The following is a 13,460-nucleotide window of genomic DNA, read 5'->3' on the forward strand; positions in this document are numbered from 1 at the left end:
GTAGGTTTCACTAGTGGCTTCTCTCAAGAAAAATAGCAAACGGTGGGTGAACAAATTACTGTTGGGCAATTGATAGAACTTAAAATAATCATGACGATATCCACGCAATGATCATTATATAGGCAACACGTCCAAGATTAGTAGACCGACTCTTGCCTACATCTACTACTATTACTCCACACACCGACCGCTATCTAGCATGCATCTAGTGTATTAAGTTCATGGAGAAACAGAGTAATGCAATAAGAACGATGACATGATGTAGACAAGATCTATCTATGTAGAGATAGACCCCATCATTTTATCCTTAGTAGCAACGATACATACGTGTTGGTTCCCCTTCTGTCACTGGGATCAAGCACCGTTAGATCGAACCCACTACAAAGCACCTCTTTCCATTGCAAGATAAATATATCAAGTTGGCCAAACAAAACCCAAATATCAGAGAAGAAATATGAGGCTATAAGAAATCATGCATAAAAGAGATCAAATAAACTCAAATACTTTCACGGATATAAAGAGATAGATCTGATCATAAACTCAAAGTTCATCGGATCCCAACAAACACACCGCAAAAGAGTTACATCATATGGATCTCCAAGAGACCATTGTATTGAGAATCAAGAGAGAGAGAGAGAGAGAGAGATGAAGCCATCTAGATACTAACTACGGACCCGAAGGTCTACAAAAGACTAGTCACGCATCATCAGAGAAGCAATGGACATGATGAACCCCTCTGTGATGGTGTCTAGATTGGATCTGGTGTTTATGGAACTTGCGGTGGCTGGAATTGATTTCCGTCGACTCCCCTAGGGTTTTTGGAATATTGGGGGTATTTATAGAGTAAAGAGGTGGTCTGGGGCACCCGAGGTGGGCAGAACCCACCAGGGCACGCCTGGGCCTCCAGGGGCGCCTTGGTGGGTTGTCCTCCCCTCGGAGCACCCCCCCAGGCGCTTCTCCGGCCCATTGGATGTCTTCTGGTCCAAAAAAATCCACAAAAAGTTTCACTGTGTTTGGACTCCGTTTGATAGTGATTACTTGCGATGTAAAAAACATGCAAAAAATAGCAACTGGCACTTGGCACTATGTCAATAGGTTAGTACTAAAATTATATAAAATGATTATAAAACATCCAAGAATGGTAATATAACATCATGGAACAATCGAAAATTATAGATATGTTGGAGACGTATCACACCCAAATGAACTGAACAAGACTCTCAAAGAATTAATACTGATGCACCTATTCTTTCTAAAAAGAAAAAGAAGAAGAAAAATAATAGGACTTTGGATACTCTAATGAACCTGAAATAGAAAAACTTTTTGAAGATAATAATGATGTTTCTATTTCTAATGCTAAAACCCAATCTGGTAATGAACATTCACCTAGTGATAATGATAATGATAATGATGATGTTCATGCTCAAATAGATAATGATAAAGAACGAGATAATGATGTTGAAATAGAACCTCCTATTGATCTTGATAACCCACAACCTAAACATAAACGTTGTGATAAGAGAGATTTTATTGCTGGAACACATGGTAAAGAAAGAGAACCATGGGTTCAGAAAACCATTCCCTTTCCACCTAAACCATCTAAGAAAAAAGATGCTGAAGAATTTCAACATTTTGTTCAAATGCTTCGGCGAGTCTTTTTGCGTACCCGTTTGACTGATATTTTGAAGATGGCCCCTTATGCTAAATACATGAAAGAGATTGTCACTAATAAAAGAAAAATACGAGAAGCTGGAATCTCCACCATGCTTGCTAATTATTTCTTTAAGGATGGAGTACCTAAAAAACTTGGAGATAAGGGAATACCAACCACACCATGCTCTATTAAAAGGATTTATGTCAAAATTGCTTTATGTGATTTAGGAGCTGGTGTCAATTAGTGTTATGCCTTTCTCTTTATATAAAAGACTTGATTTAAATAAACTCACACCTACTGAGATATGTTTGCAAATGGCTGACAAATCAACTGCCACACCAATCGGTATTTGTGAGGATGTGCCTGTTGTGGTTGCAAATGTTACTATCTTAACAGACTTTGTTATACTTGAGATGCCCGACGACGACAACATATCGATTATCCTTGGTAGACACTTTTTGAATACTGCGGGGACTGTTATTGATTGACATGAAAGCAAAGTCACTTTTCATATCCATGGTAATGAGCATACGGTGCGTTTTCCGAAGAAACCATTTCAAGTGAATTGTATTAATATTATTGAAAAATGTCCAACAATCACTATTGGAAGTTTTCAACTCCCTTTACCTACTTCCAAAAAGAAATATGAAATACTTATTGTTGGGGATATGCATATCCCCGTTGAGGTAACTTTGTGTTTTACGAAAGTTCTTCGGGTTCGTGCTAATCGAAAGTGGCTGTTAATAAGACTTGATCAACCTTATTAATAGATTATTTTCGTGAGGCATGTGGTCGATGAATTTAGTAAGCACAACCTTCTGCCCCACTTTTTATTTTCTGTTATTCTTAGTTAAATAAAATAAAATGCCATGTTTATCCTATTTTCTGACTTTTTCGTGCAATAAAAAAGTACTCAAAATGACCTGAAATTTAACATGATTTTTCTGAATATTTAAGATTTTTTTGTACAAATAACATCACAAGGTGGTGCCCCTAGTGCCCACAAGGCACCAGGGCGCGCCAGCTACCCAGGCGCGCCCTAGTGTGTAGTGGGCCCCACGTGGCCCCTCACTTATCCCTTTAGCACATGTCATCACCTACCTCCAGAAAAAATCATTCTAGCTCTGTCTCTCTCTCTCTCTCTCTCTCTCTCTCGTGTTCTTGCTCTCAAACCCGTGGATTTTGATCTGTTTGCCCGAAGCTCCATTTTCGAAACTAATTTGGGGCATTGCTAGCTAGTATGTGACTCCTCCATTACTCCAATTAATTTTTGTTCTAGTGGTTTATATTTTGAGTATTTAGCTACTCTTGGTGTTGTTGTAAATGATCTTGCATGTTGAATTCTTTGAGTTCCAAGTAGTTTGAATGCTTTATTTGGCCTCTAGTCATCCATATGAGTAGTTGCTATCAATCTTGTGAAGTTTTGTTGACAAAATTTTGTGACCCAAATTGTTTAAGAATTTTGCGATCCATATGAGTAGTTTCTATCAATCTTCCGGAAGTATTCCTCCAAAAAGAGTGCCAAGGGAGTCATTGGGGAATCATCGGACAATGACCTCAACACTCCAGGAACAACGGAGGTGCGGCCGTGCGAATGGCCACATAATGCCTTCATGGACGAGGCCGGGTTCCATCAAGAGTTTACCCAATTTATTGCCAATGCAGGGATAACCAACTTCCTCGCAGATGAGTGTGATCAATACCACATCCTCACAAACTCCTTTGTGCAAACTTTTATTTTCTCAATAGGCATGAACCTCCTGTAGTGCGGTTTAATTTTTATGCTGAAACCCGTCAGATACCGCTCACTGAATTTGTGAGATATGTTTAATTCCCTCTGATGGGGAATTAAGAGAGCCTAGACTGGCAGAGTTTGAGGACTTCCTCCTCACTTTGGCGGTGAGTGAGCAAAGAGGCATGTCGAAAGCCACTGCCACTAGTTTGTAGTTTCCTTCTGTGCATTAATTTGCTTTATTCAACACGGAGTGTTTGACTGCTAGGGAGAAGGGCGGTATACTCAGTGCTCCTGACCTCTCCATTTTACGTCGTGCACTTCACAATGATCACACCTTTAACCTAGGGCTATTATTGCACGTCGTCTGCACCTTAACAGAACTAAGGAAAAAAAAATCTATGGTGGTATTTATGCCACTCGCTTAGCGAGTCACTTTAATGTTTAGATACGCCACCATGACTATCGTTTGCCCCGAGTTTACCTAGATCACTAGGTGATGGTGGATCACTAGTTTACTGATGTTGCCGATTCTTTTAACAACATTTGTTACAACTTGGTTTTAAGTGAGAAAACCCGTGATATTATCCCATTGCTTGCCCCTGCTTTGTTCGATTCTATTTCTAGGAACGGATACACTGTCCTACTAGCGGACATTATTGCCTACCGGAACAACCCAGCAGCGGCGGAGGACGAGCCCCAGGAGTGGGACGCCCAGGTGCCGCCGCCGCACTTTTACATGGGACCGGACGGCTACTATGGGTGGTGATTACCGAGCTAGGCCAAAAGCCTAAGCTTGGGGGAGTACGTATTTCCATCGACATTATATTCAAGTTCACACACTTCATTCTAGTTATTGGTGTTCTTGCTTTTTCATTGTATTATCCATGTTAGTTTTATTTTCTTGTTTTCTTTTTGTGTGTTTAAAAAACTTTGAGAAAATCCAAAAATATTTCTTGCTTCTTTTCGGGGTTTCTTTCTAGTTAGATTTAGTTGTAGTATCAAAAGAAAACCCAAAAATATTTCCCATTTCTTCTTTTGTTTGTTGGGAGCTTTCCCGTGTAAACAATTTTCGTTTTTCTTTCTTTAATTTGCTTTCTTTGAGAAAAAACAAAAACTCCAAAAATATTTCAGTGTGTTTCTCTGGAAAAAAATTCTTTCGTTTCGTTGAGTCGTATTAAGGAGAAGACCTCGACGAAAATGTTGAGTGGATCTCATATGCATTTTTGTTGATCTAACAAGGAGATAATATTATTTTGTCTTCTCTCTGAATAAAATGTTGCAGATTCTAGCTTAGTCCATGACAATCTTGCACTATTATTATTTTCATATCATTCGGTCATGCAAGTGAAAGGTAATAATGACGATATTTGATGAAGTGACTATGGCAGAGAAAAGTGAGTATGGACTCAACTTGTTTGTTTTTGTAAATACTAGATGACCCATTGCGCCCATGGCGCAAAAAGCAAGAGCAAACCAAGTATTCAAATCATGTAAATAAGAATTGTTGAAAGCCTAATAATAATATCCTTGAAGCATAAGGAAATAAATACTTAGGTAGCATGCTCATACATAGTGATATATACTACAATGCAAGATAGCCCAAAACAAAGTTCAGTTCATGGTAGGAAAGCGAGCTACGTAGGTAGCCATATATCATATATAACTCTGGTCTTCCAACACGTGGTTGAATTATTTATCTTCTGTTGGTATGTATGACCAAATAGTTGTTAACATCAGGTAGTCATCGCCGCATTTCCATCAGCATTCAAAATGACCTCATTGTCTAATCAGCTCTTCATGGTAGGTGTGTTTGGTGGGCTGTCATTGGCGTCCTGTTTAGCCGAAGCAAACCAAACATAGGAACCATTATGAAAGCTGGTATTTATATGGCATCTTTATACATAATCAGGCATATGTGGTTTATTTAAACAGTATGGAAGGAGATACTTAGATGGGATACTTATCCATCATGATAACATCATGGTTCAGGCATACCATGCAAGGAGATACTTAGATGGCATCTTTATGAATAATTGGCTTAGGCATAGCATGGGTAGCTTGATAGAAGAAAAGCATCAACTTACATCAAAAGAAAGCTATGAAGGTAGTTTGTGATAGCTTATTTACACTGCCTTTATAAAGCAATCTACATAGCTAGCTATATCGTAAAGATATCCTTGACCAATTGGCTTATGTTTGAGTTAAATTATGTGTGTATAATGTATGCAGGAAGCAACATGGAAGTAGGAAAGTATTATTAACTGACCTTATGAAAGGTTGTGCACAGTGGCTCGCAGTGTGCCTTCTTTGCCTCCAAAAACAAAGACATATATCACCTTTTTTAAACCTTGCTGCCTGGACAAATTTCCAATTAGCCGAACTTCCATCCGAACACATCCACATGTGGTGTTGATTGTGGTTCACAAATGGGTTTAGAAACTCTTTGAGGTTATGTAGTGTGTATGGGACAGAGAATGAACATGTTAGAGAAGATATAGACCAAGGAACAAATTAATTGTATCGACCTAGGAAATAAGTATTTCGCAAGTGGATAGATAAAAAAGAAGGCACTATTATGCTTCAAAAGTATTTGAGGCTATGATTTTAAATGCCAACAATCTATGCATCTTGTATACAAGGCACTATGTCAGTTCAGAAAAACTACAATCTTGTTAAATATCAGAGCGGACTTGATGAGCCTCACGGATGCTGATATTAGTTGATAAACTCGTGCATCAACCGTAACTAAAGTGTTATTTTGACCATCTGCAACATCTACGGAGAAAAATAAAGCTAAATCCTTAGTATTATAATCCACCTAGTTCTGTATTTTGTTAAAACAGGGGCTGCCTTAGTAAGTAAGATACAAACTAAACATCGATAATGAAGCCTCAACTTTGAAAAATATTGCTAGAATTCATCTGTGGGGAGCTACTACAAAATTATGCCACTAAGCATACCTGAACATATGCTAAACCTAACCCTCCACAGCTACCACAATATACATACATGAAATTGCCCGTCGAGCAAGCTTTGCGTACAGAACCTACCAGAACTAATTTGAAGGAAAACAAATCATTCATGAATATGCACAGGAATCTACAAGAAAATTGAGTAGTATAAAAGCTTACGGTGGCTCCTCACTGACCCCCCCCACACACACACACAGAGAGAATAGAAGTAGGAGCATAATACATTAGACTAGGCATAACCAAAGATCAGGGATAATCATCCAAGACTGCTGACGTACGAAAATTTTACTATCACATTTCAATAACTAATAACTTAGTCCATTCCGAAAACCTTGTGCATTACTTTTTTCTAGTTAAATGTTTGATGTGTCGAATAGCATATTCTTGAGAATTAACAGCCATAGATTGCGGAGAAATTCAATCTTGCTTGTTTAGAAAGTAGTTGTGCATTTATCAGAAGTTGAAGGGTGAAGAGAAACTTGCACTACAAAAAAAATACACTTCCGTGATTGTCATAGTAGGTCGCATTTTTTGTCATGCATGTACATCCATGACGATTTTATGACAAAAGTGTTCCATGACATTACCAAAATTATCATCACGAAAGTGTCCACTTCCATGACGATAAATCACGCGTCACAGAAGTGCTTTCGTCAAGGGTGACTGACACGTGCATCCATCGGAACAGAACGTCGTTAAGCTATTCGGTCCGGTTTTGGATCCGATAACCCGTTAACAACCCGGACCAATGGGGATTTTCCACGTGTAAAATCATCATTGGACGGAGGAAACACGTGGTGCCTCACCGTTGGGACAGATGTCATCCACTCATTGGACAGGAGGCGCCTACGATAGGTCGACACGTGACACGGCCCAACAGTGGCCCATTCAGGTGAAAAAGACCGGCCCAGTAAAAATTAGCAGGCCGGCCCATATAAGGCCTACTTGTGTCAGGTCCATTTAAGCCCACGGCCCGTACGAGATGTGCCAATATAGCCCATCAACGGCCCGTCAAAGATTTGACACCATTGCAGCCCATCGTCAGTTCGAGCCCGTTAACAACGTGCTATATGTTTGGGTTCAATATCGGCCCGATGGGATGTCGGCCTGTTAACGGCCCATTCAGTGGATGGACCAATTTTCACAATTTACATCTTTCGGCCTTTTAGAGACCCTTTTAAATGTTGGGCTAATTTCCGGCCTGGTGTGTCTTTCAGCCTGTTGACGGCCAATAAATCAGTTGGGCCATTTGTAGTCGGACCTGAGTTTCGGCCTTTTAGCGACCCATTTAAGTGTTGGGCCAATTTCCAGCCCAGTGTGCCTTTCAGCCTGTTGATGGCCCATATATCTGTTGGGCCATTTGTAGTCGGACCTGAGTTTTGGCTTTTTAACGGGCCATGCCCTTCATGGTGCAATACCAGCTCGGTTTCTCTTTCGGCCTGCTAAAGGCCCACAACACAGTTGGGCCATTTACAATACGACCTGACTTTAGGCCTCTTAGCGGCCCATGCTCTTCATGGTCTAGTACAAGCCCGATGTCTCTTTCGTCCTGCTAAAGGCCTGCAGTATAGTTGGGCCATATGTAGCCCGAACTTAGTAACAGCCTGTTAACGGCCCGTGAAATCAATTGGGCCCACCTGTTGCCGCTTCGATGTCGGCCTGTTAACGACCCGGGAGTTAAGAGGGCCGACCATTAACTTTCGGCCAGGTAATGGCCCATTAACTTAATGGGCCCACTAAAGTGCGTACATGTCTTTAGGCCAAATTAGATAATTTGAGCCCATTACGACGAGCAATTATGCACAGGACCAAAACCGATCAAGCAAAGGTACACCATACAGGGAAAAACGTTGCACAACCAGCATATATTACAGGGAATTACATCCACTAGGCAATCAAAGATTGATGCCAGTGCAAATAAATGAACAGAACCTAACGATCTACAACATCACAATCTGCAACCTCAGCACAGATGACGCCCATAAGCATGTGGTCAAGTTCTTGCTGCTTTGCTACACTGTCTCTGAAAACATTGATTAGTTGTTGTGTCGCATGACTCTGCACCTCTGATTCCTCCACCATTTCCATCATTCCTTCAGCCATTAATTGGTTCACAAACATACATTTTTTCTGTTGCATTCAAGACAGAGGATACAAAACAGATTCAGATGGCAATTTTGGCAGGCTTGTATTATTGATAGTGGACAGTGTCTCGACCACTGCATCATAACATAAATTAGGAGGGGAACCAAACAGATTAATCATGAATTATTGCCATATTACCTGGCCTAGATTTATTGCAAAGAAACAATGGGATTGCCTTGCTGCTTTCAGAGTTTGTCTTCTTATCTTCAGCAGCCTGCACCAAATTAAGACACTAGCATTGCTATCATTGGCCAAGTCAGATAAAAGTAAAGCAACATTGACACAATGAATGAATGGGCAACCAGAGCAGCACTACAATTCAGTAATGTGCATGATATGAGATAGTACACTCATGCAACTCAGTATGCAAAACTACCAGGCAATTTTCTTTACAAAAACAACATTGGCGCCTTTAATATTTTGCTACAACTATTTTTAGATCAGATAAAGGCTGGATTCATGCCGATTAACAAAATACATGCTGATGTAAAAATATAGTGATATACAACAGGTACTTACATCAGCATTGGAGCACAGAGAATTCCCACAAGATATTTTCCTCGAGTACAATCCCAATGAAGGAAGTCTTCTATCATTTAACCTTATTTTCTAAAAGAGAGATGGGTAAGAAACATGTAGAAAATATGATCAGAATGCTATAAAATTTCATGATGCGAGGATAAGCACACGCTTCTTAGAATGGACTTGACATTCTTTTGCTGGACTGGGGCTGATGAGGACATTCTTTTGCCCCTACTGTTACATATACTGGACCAATTACTAGAGCTCGCGCACGCCAATTAAATTACCAGGTACTTTCGTTTCTTGGTAATGATTCTAATGTTCATGAGATTATGATGCTGCCTAAATTAGATACATTTGTTTTGCTTACAAATGAAGGGCCTAGCTTGGAGAAGGCTGAACATTGGAGCAAGAACACGCATGGAGTTGATGGCATGCGCAAGGGGATCAAGAACGGAGTTACAAGTGATGATTTCAGGACTTTGAAGCCGCCATAAGGAGTGCATGAAGCCTTGGACGAAATATATAAGATTCCACTTCATAATATTCGTCCATAGGCTATTCTAGGTGCTGCGTCACCTTATTAATGGGCCAGGCCCATGTAATTTCGAAATACTTAAGTATAGGCTATTTTTAGAGTCCGTATGTGTGGGGAAACAAGAGTTAGGGTTGGTTTCGGACCCCACCCTCAAGGGCCACGAAATTCCCCCCTCTTCCTCCATATATACAGCCCTTAGGGCGTCGTTTAGACTTTGGGTTTTGTTTAGATTAAAAGTTCGCCATAGCTGCAACTTCGCGTACTTCGTTTGTGTCCAACGACCAGACCAAGACGTCACAGAACCCCATCTTGATCAATAAAGCTTTCATCTTATATTCGCAATATCTAGATTGCAATCTCAGTTTCTTGCTTGTTCTTCGTTTGCTCGCAGGAAACAGACCCTCGTGGTCAAGTTGATCGTGCTCCGGCGTGGTCAATAACCCTCGGAAGTTGGTTTAGCGATTGCTAAGGCGCGACGTCTCGCACGTTCGTAGTCGGATCGTCAAAGTCGACTCCCACAGAAAATGATAGCCACCATCTCATCGAAACATCGGGACACCTTAGCCTCTATCAAGTGGTATCAGATTTCCAGGTTGCTCGATGAGATTTTATAGTTTTTCGTAGATTTGATCGAGTCTGTTCTTCATACCTACAGTCCACGAAAAAGCCACAAAAAAAATTTAGGGTTAGTTCATCATATCCGAACCAATCTGAACCTTTGCATAATCTTTTTATGGTTTTTGCTTTGTTGAATTTGCGGTTGCATCGTCGTGTCAAGTTGCTGGTCTTAGAGTCTAGTCTTTTAGAGTTTCGAGTTCTGGTCATAAGTTGTCACGCCGCCGCCGCACCATCATCATCGCCCATCTACCACTTTTACTTATCCGCCACCGCTCTGAATCCATATCCATATACCACCACCAATCAGTATCCATATACCACCACCAATCTGTATCCATATACCACCACCGCTACCATATACCACCACCGCTGCCATATACCACAACCATATATCCACCACCAATCCGAGTTCTTCTCATATTAGGTTTGTTCTTGAGATGAATCTAAATTCCGATTCGTGTTTCCTTGCCTGTGTACGTCTCGGAAAAAAAAAGAGTCTGGAGACCCCCGGGCAGTTTTTAGGCCAAAATTTTCACGGGTAATTTTTTTTTCCCTATCCTATTTTTAGGCTTTTCCGAGTCTCTTGAGCCACGTGCCATCATAGTGATTTTTTGTCGCACTTTTTCGTCGTCGCTGCCCTGATTTCCGAAAAAAAAGTGAAAAAAAAATTTTCGTGCCCATCCTATCAGTTTGACGAGGGAAGAGTTTTGAGACACTCGCCATTATAGTGATTTTTCGCAAAAAAAAGAGGAGCGCAAAAACAAAGAGCGAAAAAAAATAGTTCTAGAGTGTGGTTTTCCCTTATTTACGTGCAGCGCCGTGATTTTGTTAGTGTTCTAGGCTCGCGTCTCTAGCACGGTCCAGCCTAGGACCAGCACAGTACCGTCGTTGAGCGTTTATTCAACTTTGCATCTCTGAATTGATTATTGCTGACCCTTTTTGCTACCATACTATAAGCCTTCCCAGCTCCACATACATCTACGTCGTGCGTTTGACTCTCCCTGGCAATCGCTCTATCCAAGCTTTTGAGAGTTTTGACTATAACGGTTGCCGATCACCGCCTGCTGCTGGGTAAGAACTGGTAAGAATTTGAGATTTGCTTGACGGATTTGTGACACCCGCCACCACCACCACTTGTTAGTAGTCTGTAGGATCATATTCTTGTGTGTTTCTATTGCTGCTAACCATGCCAGGATCACAATCCGACGAGACTGACTGGGAGAACTTGACGAACAAGGAGCTTCATGATACGTTTCAGCAAATGATGAGTGTACAGGTGCAAGATGTGATAAACAGATTTGAAGAGGCCATGGAGAAGATAGATGGCATGGAGAAGACGTTTGAAACAAAGCTCGATAACAAGTTTGCTGAATTGCTTTCGCGTTTTCCACCACCACCACCAGCTGCTCCTGCCGCACCTCTGCAACAACAGCAACAACACCGACTACCTCCACGCCGGGAAACAGCCCTCCGCCGAGCGAGCCGTGTCCATCTTCAGTCGGGCCAAAATGCTGGTGCTGCTGTTGATACTTCTGTGGCTCCTACTGCTGATGTGGAGGAGGATGATTATGTGGGAGATTATGAGGATGAGGTTGATCAAAATCAGAACTACGTGCCACCACTAGCACAACAACCACCAGGTCGTCCACATGCAAATAATGGCAATGGTAGGGCTCACCCTCAGGTACGAGATCATGACCATCTCCCTAAACTAAAATTGAATATTCCACCATTTGAGGGTAGATATGTTCCTGATATATATCTTACTTGGGAGTTAGAAACTGAACAACGATTTACATGTTTACAATATCCCGAGGAGAGACGTGTTCCTGCTGCTGTTTGTGCTTTCACTAGTTTTGCATGTGTTTGGTGGTCTGAGCATTGTAGATTATATCCTATTCCAGTTACTTGGGCTGCTTTGAAAACTGCTATGCGTACTCATTGGGTTCCACCATATTATCAACGTGAATTAATTCAAAAATTGCAGCGCTTAAGACAGGGAAAAAATTCTGTAGAAGAATATTATCAGGAATTACAAACTGGCATGATTAGATGTGGTATTGTTGAGGAGAATGAAGCTATGCTTGCACGTTTTATGGGTGGATTAAATAGAGATATTCAGACGATTCTAGAGTATAAGGAGTATACTAATATCACTCGTTTATTCCATCTTGCTTGTAAAGCTGAACGTGAAGTGCAGGATCGATAGGCATTGGCGCGGACTAATTTTTCTGCAGGTTGACCTTCATCATGGACACCACGTGCCTCATCTACTTCCACATGTTCTGCTACACCGGCGCCTCCGTCGGCTGCCACCTCCAACCGTGATACAATAAAGCAGGCACAATCACCACTATCTGCCAAGAGCACACCTTCTGGGCCTGCAAAGAGCTCTTCTTCATCCATGGCATCAACAGGGCAAACACATGATATTATTTGTCGACGTTGCAAGGGTGGAGGTCATTATGCGAGAGAATGCCCATCTAAGCGTGTGATGATTGTTACTGAGGATGGTGGGTATGAGTCCGCTAGTGACTATGATGAGGAGACTTTGACTCTTATTACACGTGACGAACACGGTGGAGACGATTCTGATCATGAGACGCAATACATGGCTCCTGAAGATGCTGACAGGTATGAATGTTTAGTTGCTCAACGTGTTTTGAGTGTGCAGGTTACACAAGCTGAGCTAAATCAGAGGCATAATTTGTTCCATACAAAGGGAGTTGTGAAGGAACGTTCTGTTCGCGTGATCATAGATGGAGGGAGCTGCAATAACTTGGCTAGCATGGAGATGGTGGAGAAGCTATCTCTCACCACAAGACCACATCCACATCCTTACTACATCCAATGGTTCAACAACAGCGGCAAGGTTAAGGTAACACGTACTGTTCGTGTGCATTTTAGTATCTCTACATATGCTGATTATGTTAATTGTGATGTGGTACCTATGTAAGCATGTTCCTTATTACTTGGTAGACCATGGCAGTTTGATAAAAATTCTGTACACCATGGTAGAAACAATTAGTATACTCTTGTTCATAACGATAAAAATATTACTTTGCTTCCTATGACTCCTGATTCCATTTTGAAAGATGATATTAATAGAGCTAATAAAGCAAAACAGGAGACAAATAAGAGTGAAACTCAGATTGTGGCAAAAGAATTTGAGCACCAAATGAAGTCTAATAATAAACCATCTACTGTTGTTTCTGAAATTAAATTGAAAAGTGCACGTTTACTTGCCACCAAATCTGATATTGATGAGCTAGATTT

This window comes from Triticum aestivum, chromosome 4A (genome assembly GCF_018294505.1).
Source record: "Triticum aestivum cultivar Chinese Spring chromosome 4A, IWGSC CS RefSeq v2.1, whole genome shotgun sequence".
Lineage (NCBI taxonomy): Eukaryota > Viridiplantae > Streptophyta > Magnoliopsida > Poales > Poaceae > Triticum > Triticum aestivum.